Source organism: Pinus tabuliformis, chromosome 4_2 (genome assembly GCF_031772625.1).
Source record: "Pinus tabuliformis cultivar Carrire ecotype Pingquan chromosome 4_2, CPIR1, whole genome shotgun sequence".
Taxonomy (NCBI): domain Eukaryota; kingdom Viridiplantae; phylum Streptophyta; class Pinopsida; order Pinales; family Pinaceae; genus Pinus; species Pinus tabuliformis.
In genome coordinates this window covers 663,526,181-663,537,453 of record NC_142304.1, presented here as the reverse complement: position 1 = coordinate 663,537,453, position 11,273 = coordinate 663,526,181, and the positions used below count along the sequence as shown (strand labels likewise).

General features: G+C 38.9%; 1 pseudogene; it reads left to right on the top strand.

Annotated features, from left to right (window-relative positions):
• Positions 1–2,403: 2,403 nt before the first annotated feature.
• On the top strand, positions 2,404–3,854 carry LOC149171153 (putative L-cysteine desulfhydrase 1 pseudogene; annotated as a pseudogene).
• The last annotated feature ends 7,419 nt before the right edge of the window (positions 3,855–11,273 follow it).

The following is an 11,273-nucleotide window of genomic DNA, read 5'->3' as shown; positions in this document are numbered from 1 at the left end:
TTTAGAGAAATTTGCAGGTTGTACAACTGCATCAAAATTAAAAATCACATGCTTATGTTAAAATTGAGGCTTAGATAAAATTTCATGTTTTACCAATGTAAATCATGCTCAAAATTGAATCCGATGACATAAAAATTGCCTGTGGGCTAAATTTTCAATTCAAACAGATTCAATAAAACTTTATGATAAAACTTATTAATTCATAACTCTTGTGGGTAGGTTATGAAATTTTATCCTAATTAATTACATAAATATAATAAAGATTCATGTGGGATAAAATTTATTATATTTAGTCTAATTAATTACAATTTAATGTCTAAATAATATTTATGTGATCTAACCAATCAAAATATATAATTTTATTTAATTAAAGATGTTGTGGCTATTCTCTAATTAATTAAAATTATATGGATCACTAGACATTGTTTTTTACATAAATTGCATAAACAAAACTTAACCAGAGTAAAAATAATGTTTACTGAAAGGAGTAAGTCAAAATGACATTTTAAATAAACTCCATGTAACTGTTTCTTGCAAAAAACTGCCATAAATGTCAGCATTACGGTAAACAACAGTAATAATCCTTCACAAAATCAAAATTAAAGTTAAAGTAGTGAGCATTACTGTAAATGACTGCAAATTGATTGTTTAATTTATAAGCAAAACCCGGAGATTGACTGAAGCAGAAATGATCTACTTTGCACTTGCATAGCAAATGCAGTTCGAAGGCTAGCTGGCTTGACTTCAGGCTCCGTCCTTAAGTTTATAAAACAAACAAAAATAGACCAGCAAACAAGCTATTTTGCTCACAAGATAAATAAAATTAAAATTAAAATTAAATTAAATTAAAGCACTGCTTTACGTAAATTAAATATGAGCACAAAAATGTAAGCTGATATAACGATTCTTCTAATTAACAATTAAATTTCAACAATGCTAAATCTGAACTTCATGCGGAATAAACATAGAATCAAAAACTGAATGCCCGAATGAGAAATAAACCATTTCTGTGCCAAGAATATCTTCTTTAAACAGTGCTGGTGCAATGACTCGGTATGGCATACAAGCAGAATTTCAATCTCTCAGAATCCCGCATACATAGAATAGCAAAAAGCCAGAATACCAATATCGCAAGTCTTACCACTGACCAGCAAAATCTCATTTAGAAACTAAAAGCATTTTGGTTTGCAGAGTTAACGTATGCTCCCGGTAGACATAAATCCCCGCGCAATTGATTGAACCCGCAATTGCTTTGATCAATTGTCAACCGTCATTACTTCTAGTGAACCCCTTATACTTAAATGACTGCTATTAAGAGTGAAGCTTAGTTCCTAGACCTTAAGTTCTGGTTGCTGTAAAGCAGAGAAACAGACTGGCCATGGCATCCTAATGATTAAAGGATCCTAACTCGTATATTATTCATATGCTGCTCCACCTAATCAGACCAAAGAAATGGCTAACAACAATGTTGTAAGATAAATTTTGTCTTAAACGTAGACATGCCATAGGAGATTAGCAAAGTCGTATCAGATTTTATTCATGTGGTTTTCTGCTTATTTTTTTACAAACAACCATAGTCAATTCGTGGCTCTGGTTTGCAAAATCAATATTGTGCCAATATTTATAAGTAAATCTCACACCAAGGCAGAGGTAAATGTAAGCTCTGATACCAATGTTAGAATTATAACAGCGATTCTATATGCGGAATAAAAACTTAAAGAATCGTAAAACTGGAATGAAGGTTTAATGCCCAGTAAAAATAAATTACCTCCAGCCATTGATAACGCTCTTGCTGCAAACCAAAACTTTTCTATTACGCTTCCACAGTCCACTTGCTTTCTTGACTGAAAACAACACTCCAGCTTCAATCCAAGCAAAAGAAAAGAATACCGAAAGTCTGAAGGCACTTCCAAGCTCTGCTCTCTCTGCTAGATGGTGTAAAAACTGAAGGGAATTGAGATACAATCTTGGGGACCAAACAGATAAATTTATAGCCAAGCTTCCATCAAGCTTCTGATGGCTATGTGTCAGGTGTTCCACAGATCAAGGTAGAGAACTCCAGATGGAGTAATGGGCCACTTCAGTAGCTCCCAACAATAAATTTATTAACTGCAGTTGATTTCCTTAATTTAAGGAAATTACTGCAGTTGGTTTCCAGAAATTAAGGAAAGACTGTAGTTTACTTCCATAATTGTAGGCAGCAGTTGTTAAAAAAATTAATGGAGCTTAACAACGGATGTTACTATAATCCTTTCCTGGCTCTGAAATTTTTGCAAAGGAAAAGAGGCAGAATCAAAGACTGAACTAATTTTTTTATTTGTCCTGTCATTAAAAATGGAGAAATAAGAACGATTGTATCTGTGTTTTTGCTCTGATGGTCTTGTGGGTCAACATGAGAATAAAATGGGTGTATGTGTAATGTCTGAGAAGTGGCTCTCAGAAAATCACGGGTCGTCTTATTCCGTAAGTACTGCAGATGGATTGATATTAAGTGAAGACATCAGAAACCATTCTCTGGATGGAAAAAAACAGGGATTAAAGAGAGGAAGTCCCATGATTGCAGAAAATGACAATGGCGGCGAGCTGGATTTTGTCGGGAGAGAAATTGGGCACCATGAACAGGGCTATCTAGGATAAACAATGGAAGTTTTGGGACCTGCCCTGCTTCGGTTTTAAATTCACAGGCCAAGTGGGCAAGCTTGTTTTTGCAACAGCCTGATAGTTTTTATTTTGGGCCTTTACAGGAGGGACTATTGCAATCTCACAAGCCTGTCGCCGAGTTGATCAATGTTGCACCTGTTGACGAAGTTTCCCTCGTGGACAATGCCACCGCTGCAGCGGCAATTGTACTCCAACAGGTTGCTTGGGCATTCATGGAGAATAGTTTTCAGAAGGGTGATGTCATATTGATGCTTCATTATGCCTATGGAACTGTGCGGAAGGAAATCCAGGCTTATGCAGGCTGGGCTGGAGCGTGCATCATTGAGGTTGAATTGTCGTTCCCGGTGCGATCAAAAGAAGAACTCATAGAGAATTTCAGGGCAGCGGTGGACAGTGTCAAGCAAGATGGCGGTAAAATCAGATTGGCAGTGATAGACCATGTAATTTCAATGCCCTCTGTTCTAGTCCCTGTAAAACAGTTGATCGGGGTATGCAGAGATGAAGGGGTAGATCAAGTTTTTGTAGATGGTGTTCATGCTATTGGGAATGTAGATATTGATATGCAAGAGATTGGTGCTGATTTCTATAGCAGCAACCTTTACAAATGGTTTTTTTGCCCTCCCTCTGTGGCATTTCTTTATTGCCTATGCATGTTCCATCCTATTATGCATCACCCAATTGTTTCTCATGAATTTGGAAATGGATTACCGGCAGAGTCTGCTTGGGTTGGTACTAGAGACTACAGTGCTCAGCTTTGTGTGCCTTCTGCTTTGGAGTTCACTAAAAAATTCGAGGGTGGCATTAATGCTATCAGACAGAAGAATCATGAGAAGGTAGTTGCTATGGGGGAAATGCTAGCTGAGGCCTGGGGAACCGAGTTGGGGACATCTCCAGAATTATGTTCATCTATGGCGATGGTTGCTTTACCAAATTGTTTGGAGGTTTCATCAGATCAGGACGCCTTAAATTTAAGGTCTCGTCTAAGGAAGGAGTTCGTTGTAGAGGTTCCAATTTATTAGAGGGCACCAAAGACATATTTGCATTCAAATTCAAATAGAGGACCGAGTTTCGAAGTTTATGCAAGAATCTCTCATCAGATTTACAATACTTTGGATGGCTATTTGAATTTGAAATCTGCTATACTTCAGATTGTAGCAGAGGCTTCTAAAGCGAAGAATGATGTTTGCTCGTAAAAGAGGTAAGTTTTCAGTCATTTTGAAAAAGGATTGCCTATTTCTTAAAGTTCCTTTTTGTTTCCCTTTCTGTTCATGGTAATAGAGCATTCCCTAATAAGAGAGGGTGAGAGAGCCATGAGCATTATAGATGACCAATTAAGAGGCTATAAATATGCAAATAGATGATATTGCTTGAACTCGTGTTTTTACAGCAAAGTTGTTTGAAACAATAGAAATGTGACTTTCTGAAAACTTTTCCAGCTTGCTATCATACTTACCAAAAAATTGAAAAACATTTTCCATATTTGATAATTTGTGTATATATCTGTGTATCCATATTTGAAATATATACATATATAACAAGTCTAACAAGTAATCCTCTTGTGAGATGCTTCAAACTTAAAAGTGGTATTTTTTTTCTAATCAGAACTGAAATTTTATATTATTATAATATATATATATATATATCTATATATATCTATATATATATATATATATATATATATATATATATAACAAGTCTAACAAGTCATCCTCTTGTGAGATGCAACTTAAAAGTGGTATTTTTTTTTTAAACCAGAACTGAAATTTTATATTATTATAAGGGCTGCAGACAAGCTAACAGCATGGACATGGATCTGTCCAGAGATTCAAAAGGACAAAATGAGCGGTTTTCTGTTGCTGCATGGAGGATTTCAGGACAGACTACATAGCATATGTTCCAGATGGTATTGCATGTAACAAGTTTGACAAAAGTTTCTAAAAGGCTAATAATTCTGAAAAACATAGACAAACTAATAACTTAGCAAGAGACTTGATTGCTATTGGCTCCCTCTTTGTCTGCATTTGAGGGCGGTGAATACTTCTGTTCTATTTCAATTGGCTCCTTTAACTAGTGAACTGTTCCCTCTTTTTTTCCTTCAGCTCGAACAGAGATATCAGATGTCCTGTCGTTAGGGGCTGCTAACAAAGATACCTTTCAAAGGTTCATAGCCAGAATTTTTAACATGTTGCACTCACTTTCAAGAATGTCTATTCTTTGCTTTTGGTGGACCAAATTGGTCATTACGTTGGCATGCTGAGAGATACAGTGTTGTTCAATTTCCTGTATCTTCGCAAATGTTTCGAACACTGTGTTGGTGAAAACATAACTGAGGGTCCAGAAACCAAAACATTGGCAATGTCGGGGATATGATGTAGACTTGTTAGGGAAGAAGGTGTTTTTCAAACACCCAAGCTGGAAGAGGGTGAGAAAGATTGGAGTTCGAAGCGACATGTTATGCAGGTTGTAGCTCGATTCTCCAATGGCATTGGTGGGCAGTGACAGTAGCAGTGGCAAGGCACTGAATGAGATATGGCATAAGAGAATGGGACATTTACGTCATGGAACACTAAAGATGCTCAAAGAGACAGTAACAGGGATTCTAGAACTTGGCACAGAACACAATGACGTGTGCAGAGGGTGCTTGCTTAGGAAATATGCTAAGGCAACATTCCCAAGAAGTGACAGCAGAGCATATGGTGTGTTAGGACTTATACACTCAGATATTTGTGGCCTGATGTTCACTAGAGCTCTCAGTGGGACTAAATATTTCATCACCTTTATTGATGACCATTCCAAGGAAACCTGAATCTACTTCTTGAAGACCAAGGATGAGGTCTTCGATCATTTAAAGGAGTTTAAGGCTCTCGTGGAGAATGCAACAAGAAAGAAGATCAAGGTGCTTCGCTGAGATAATGGTGGTGAATATATTGATAAAAACTTCATTGATTTTTGTGCGAAGGAAGGCATCAAAAGAGAATGGACAACTCCATACAATCCGCAACAGAATGGGGTAGCAGAGCGGAAAAGCAAAACTATAGTTGGGGCTGCAAAGGCAATGTTATATGATCAGGATTTACCCAAGTTTCTATGCGCAAAGGCATGTAACACAACAATGTATTCAGAACATGACTCCTCATAGATCATTGGGGAAGAAAACGCCAGAAGGAGTCTTCATAGGGAAGAAGCCAAAAGTTAGTCACTTTAGGATCTTTAGCAACATTGCTTATTGCAATGTGGAAGATGAGAAGTGCACCAAATTAGATCAGACTGTAGAGAAGAGGTTTCTCGTTGGATATAGCGAAACTTCAAAGGCATACAAGATCTACATTCCTAGCAATAAGAAGATTGTAGTAAGACGGGACGTAAAGTACATGGAGGACCGAGCTTTCAAGAGATCTCGTGAGATGCCTGTAGGTGATCAGAATCAGCTAGCTGAAGCTCCATTAGTCCAACAAGAGGGGCAACCACAGGGGTAACTAGTAGGACCGCCAATGGGATAGTACAGGGATCCAGTACAGTGACCAATACTAGTATTTCCTCAGTTATAGGGGATCTAGTAAGATCTCAACAGACGGAGCAGCAGAAGCAGGATGAGGAGGAGTTGGTTGAACCTCCCGCTAGTGGTCGAACCAACAGAGAAGTTTGTCAGACATTAAGAGATGTAGAGGAGTTCATTGGAGCTCCTTGGACGAACAAGAGAGAGCACAGAAAACTTGACAGGTACCAAGCATTGGTGGCTCAGGTTGTAGAACCTTCCAGCTTTCAGGAATTCGCACAACATCAGGTGTGGATAGATGCCATGGTAGAGGATTACAACTCTATCATTACGAATGATGTTTGGGAGGTGGTGTTGAGCCCTGAGGGCACGTCAGTTGTAGGTTCTCGGTGGATCTAAAAAATCAAGTATGTTGTAGATGGAAACGTGGAGAAGTATAAGGCTAGATTCGTGGCAAAGGGGTATGCAAAGAAAGAAGGAATAGATTATGAGGAGACCTTCGCCCCAGTTGCTAGAAACACTTCTATCCAGTCATTTATATCCCTAACAACTCAAATGGGGTTTCAGATTTACCAGATGGACGTCAAGACAACATTCTTGAACGAGGTGCACATAGAATAACCAGAGGGCTTCGAGACTCATGAGAGGTGCACTCATGTGTGCAAACTGAAGAAAGCTCTATATGGGCTCACGCAAGCTCCAAAGGCATGATACAGTCACATTGACAACTACTTGCAGCAGATGGGATTCGTCAAGAGTGACACAGATCCCAACCTTTACTATTTATTGGTAGAGGATGAAATCCTCATCCTAATGTTGTATGTGGATGATCTCTTCCTGACAGGATCATCAAGGCTCATAGAATATTGCAAGAGGAACCTGGCAACTAAGTTTGACATGAAGGATTTGGTGTTAATGCATTATTTCCTAGGATTAGCGGTGTGGCAGAAGAACGAGGAGGTCTTCCTTGGCCAAGGAAGATATGCTACAGATATTCTGAAGAGATTCAGAATGCAGGATTGTGGACCCATGTTTATGCCCATGATCACCAACCGGAAGAAAATATATGCATCAGATGACAAGGATGTTGACCCCACCTTGTATAGACAATTCATCGGTTATCTCATGCATCTGGTCAACACTAGGCCAGATATCTGCTTCGTGGTCAATACCCTCAGTCAATTTATGGTGGAACCGAAGAGGGTACATTGGACATCGGTGAGACACATTTTGAGATATGTGCATGACACAATAGAGTATGGGTTGAAAGTTACCTGAGGGGATGACTTCAGACTATGTGGGTTCACAAATGTAGATTGGGCAGGCAATTTAGTGGACATAAAAAGTACCTTTGGGTATTGCATCAGTGTTGGACAAGGGATGGTTTCATGGTGCAACAAGAAGTAGAAGTCAATAACACTAAGCTCTGTAGAGGCATAGTATATGGCAACAAGCGCAATCACATGCGAAGCTATATAGCTTCAGAAGCTACTGGTAAGCTTGTTCAAGCAAAGGACGGAGGCGACCAGTGTCTACTGTGATAATCAGAGTTGCATCAAGCTCTCTGAAAATCTAGTGTTTCATGATAGGCCAAAACACATAGATATTCAATGTCATTTCATTACAGATTGTGTGCAGCGTCGAGCAGTCCAACTACATTATATTCCCATCGATAAGTAGGTTGCAGATATACTCACAAAATCTCTAAGGAGAGCTAAGTTCATCTATTTTAGAGAACAATTGGGTATGGTGGAGAACCCGTTTCAGTAGCAGGGACATAATATTTTGGATGCTTCTCAGTTGCAGTTGCAGCAACAACAGATGAGAGAGAGTTGCAGTGCAGATGCAAAGTTGGCAGCAATATGGCAGTGTCAGCAGTAGCACAGATGCAACATCAGAGTTGCACAGTCGTTGGTGGGCAGTGGTAGGCAGTCACAGTGGCCAGACATCAGCAGCATGAAAGAGGGTAATACAGAGACAAGGTGTTATATCAGTAGTGTAGCACTAGAACACCTTCCTCGCTAAAAGGCAGTCTTAGTTTTTGTAGCATCAGAGGTGTTCTAGTCTCGAAACTCTGTGGAGAGGCTAAAACATAGTTGTTCTCCATAACCTAGAAATCGTTTTTGGAAATTCCACCTAGAAGTGTCTCAATTAGATTATTAGCCTATTTTAAAATATTTCCCAAGTCTAAACTTAGGAAAATGGGTTAGTTAACCAACATTAATTGAGAAAGGTGTGAATTATCTATAAACTTACATGGATTGATCCAGAAATGATCTCAGCCATTGATTATGTTTTAATCTTGGCCGTTGGAGTCCCAACTAGAGATTATAAGAGGAGGTCGATGGGTAGATGGAAGACAAACCAGTGTAGATACTCAGTGATCTGGGCAGTTCGATTTTCCAATGCAGGTGCTTCAGTAGGAGAAATTGAGCCAGTGGATTGAGTAGCAAGTGGCAGAGGGGCAATAGAGCAACATTCCGGAGGAGATTCCAGTTCCAGAGAGTTAGAAAGAGAAGGTTGAGATTTTCTCTAGGAGGCTACGTAGGGCCAATGCAAAGCCTCAATTGAGCAATTCGATTTGGTTGAAGAGAATCTTGTTTTTCAGTTCCAGAGGTCGAGAATATTTTCCAGAGTGCCAAAGAGACAACTTCCCAGTTAGCAACATGGAGAAGAACTTGATTTGCACGCGTTCTAGGCTGAGCAAGAAAGGGTCTACACTAGCGTGACACAAGGCTTGTGCAGAGCTAGGTGGACAACTTGCATTTCAGAGGCAGCTAGGTGCCGAGATTGTTCGGAGAGAGGGTAAAATCCTTAAAGATATTTTTGCCAGTGTTTCTCTTGGATAGAATCACTAGTTTGGTGACATTTTATTGTATTCAAAAATTTTGCTGCTGCATAGTAAACTGAACCCTCATATTGTTGCACTGGTTTTCTTGCATTGGGCTTTTTCAGAGACTTTTGTCAAAAATAATGGTGTCATTTTTTATGTGTATGTGCTAAGCATATTTCTCAGTTCCTATTTTTGCTTCTGCAATATTTTATTTGGTGAAGAAATTGCAGTGTGAATGTTTCGTTATTTTTCCATAAACACAATAAACTGCATAATTAATTTATCAGTTAGGACAAATATTTCCACTTGCTGCATTTCAAGGAATTTTCACACCACATAAATATCAAAATAAAATCGATATGTCAGATGTGCAGTGATACATCACATGATCACACATCAACATTGAATCATGTCCCCAATCTTGACTTCAAGACCTCATAATATGATCAAAAAATTATAATAAATGTATCTCATCATCATGAGTCATATACAATGAAATCAAATAAATGAACTAACGATTGCCTCTGCCCTCTTTAAGGGAAAAGATAATGGCTTTTCCTCCGGAGGAAGAAGCCCCTAGGGTTTGTTACCCACCAAAGCATGAGTAACCCCATAGGAGAGATGTTTTCTCCTTATTTGGACAACCAACCAGCCAATAACTCTACATTGCTCAATACATGATGATATGCCATATTCCTCTAGCATTTACATCAGTCAGACACCTCTCACCATTTGACATTCCTCTTGAAGGAATGTGGGTCACCATTCGGTAGGTACTTTAACCATTTTGCAATCATGTGCTTTTACTTAATGTTTTGGGCATTCTAACATGGATTAAGGGGTGATTTGGATGATTGACTGATTTTCATTGTAAACTTGTTCTCTCACTTTATTAGGGAGGTTAGTTTTTTACTATAGTCCAGTGGGACCTCCTCTAAGGCATTAGGGTTATAGAAGAGGCACTACTTGAGAAACTTTGATTGAAGTAGCATGTCCATAACTTTTCCATACATACCACTTTACACCATTCCCTAGATTTCACATCCATCCTTCGAGTTCATGTTCATTGGTTCATTGGGATTAACACCCTCTTATCCTCTTCCTTCGGTCTGGCCTGGAAACTTTGCCTTGAAGGTCGATGCAACGAAAAGAAAGGAAAAACCATAAAATGGCCACAATGAAAGAAAAAGAAAGCTAAAATGCAAAATATGGCCAAGACATTAATTAGCGCATGGGAAAAAGCCTAGCATGAGCTCTAACCCCCTCATTAATCATTGATCTTTTCCTGAGCACTTGATGCCCCATCACATAATAAAAGAATCCTTGCATGTCTCAACCCTGATGAGTGAGAAACTGACTCATCATTAAGGGGTAAATAAATGTTAAATCATTAAAAGCAAGCTTGGACACCTAAGTTGCGCTCCTTATAAAAGCATTATCAAAAAGAAGTAAAAGGTGCACTAGAGGGGTGGAAAAGGCAAGGTGAGGAAAGGGGTAATTCATATCTCCATGATTTGCTCTCTCCTTACATCTATACACTCAAGATGATAGACCTCCATCAGTTGGTCCCATGACTAGGTCACCTTGGTTTGAAGTCCATCCCCTCCATTAACACCATTATCACATGCATATATGGATTGAATGGTTGACCTAGGACATGTCACCTCCCCTCAGCTGGAAACACCTAATAGATTTGATCATCTAGCTATCCCTAACATAGGTAGGGAAAAATTTTATAGGACTTGGTCTACTTAGATATTTGAAGGTGATCTCAGTTTGAAATATTATTATGCCGTTAACAATTAAGTATTATCCACTATAATGCATCTATGGTCATTGTCCTTATTGATTATTCACTTGATCTTGAGATGGTTTTACTAGGTGGTTCTTCATACAGTAGTAGAGGACTTTAAGGGCACATTATATGTCTCCACTACACATAATGCCCAAGTTGTTTTACACTTCCAAAAAATAGTGATAACTTTAAAGATGCAACTTTTCCCCTCCAAAGCAAAGTGTTGGTCACTTTGATGACTCCAACAGGTGATTGACACCTTAGAGCACCCCCAAATGTTGAAATGCGAGCTCCGCTTGATTGGTGCTGGATATTCTTGATGTTGTACTAGGTGGACCCAACATGCCCCCAGGCTAACCTTGACATTGTTTCGTGGGCATGATGGGACATCTCACTAGCCCAACCATGCACTTTCATAGCATTTATGGCCCAAAAAGGGCATGATGTCATGCTTTTGGAGGACACGAACCACACATGTGGGCTTTTAT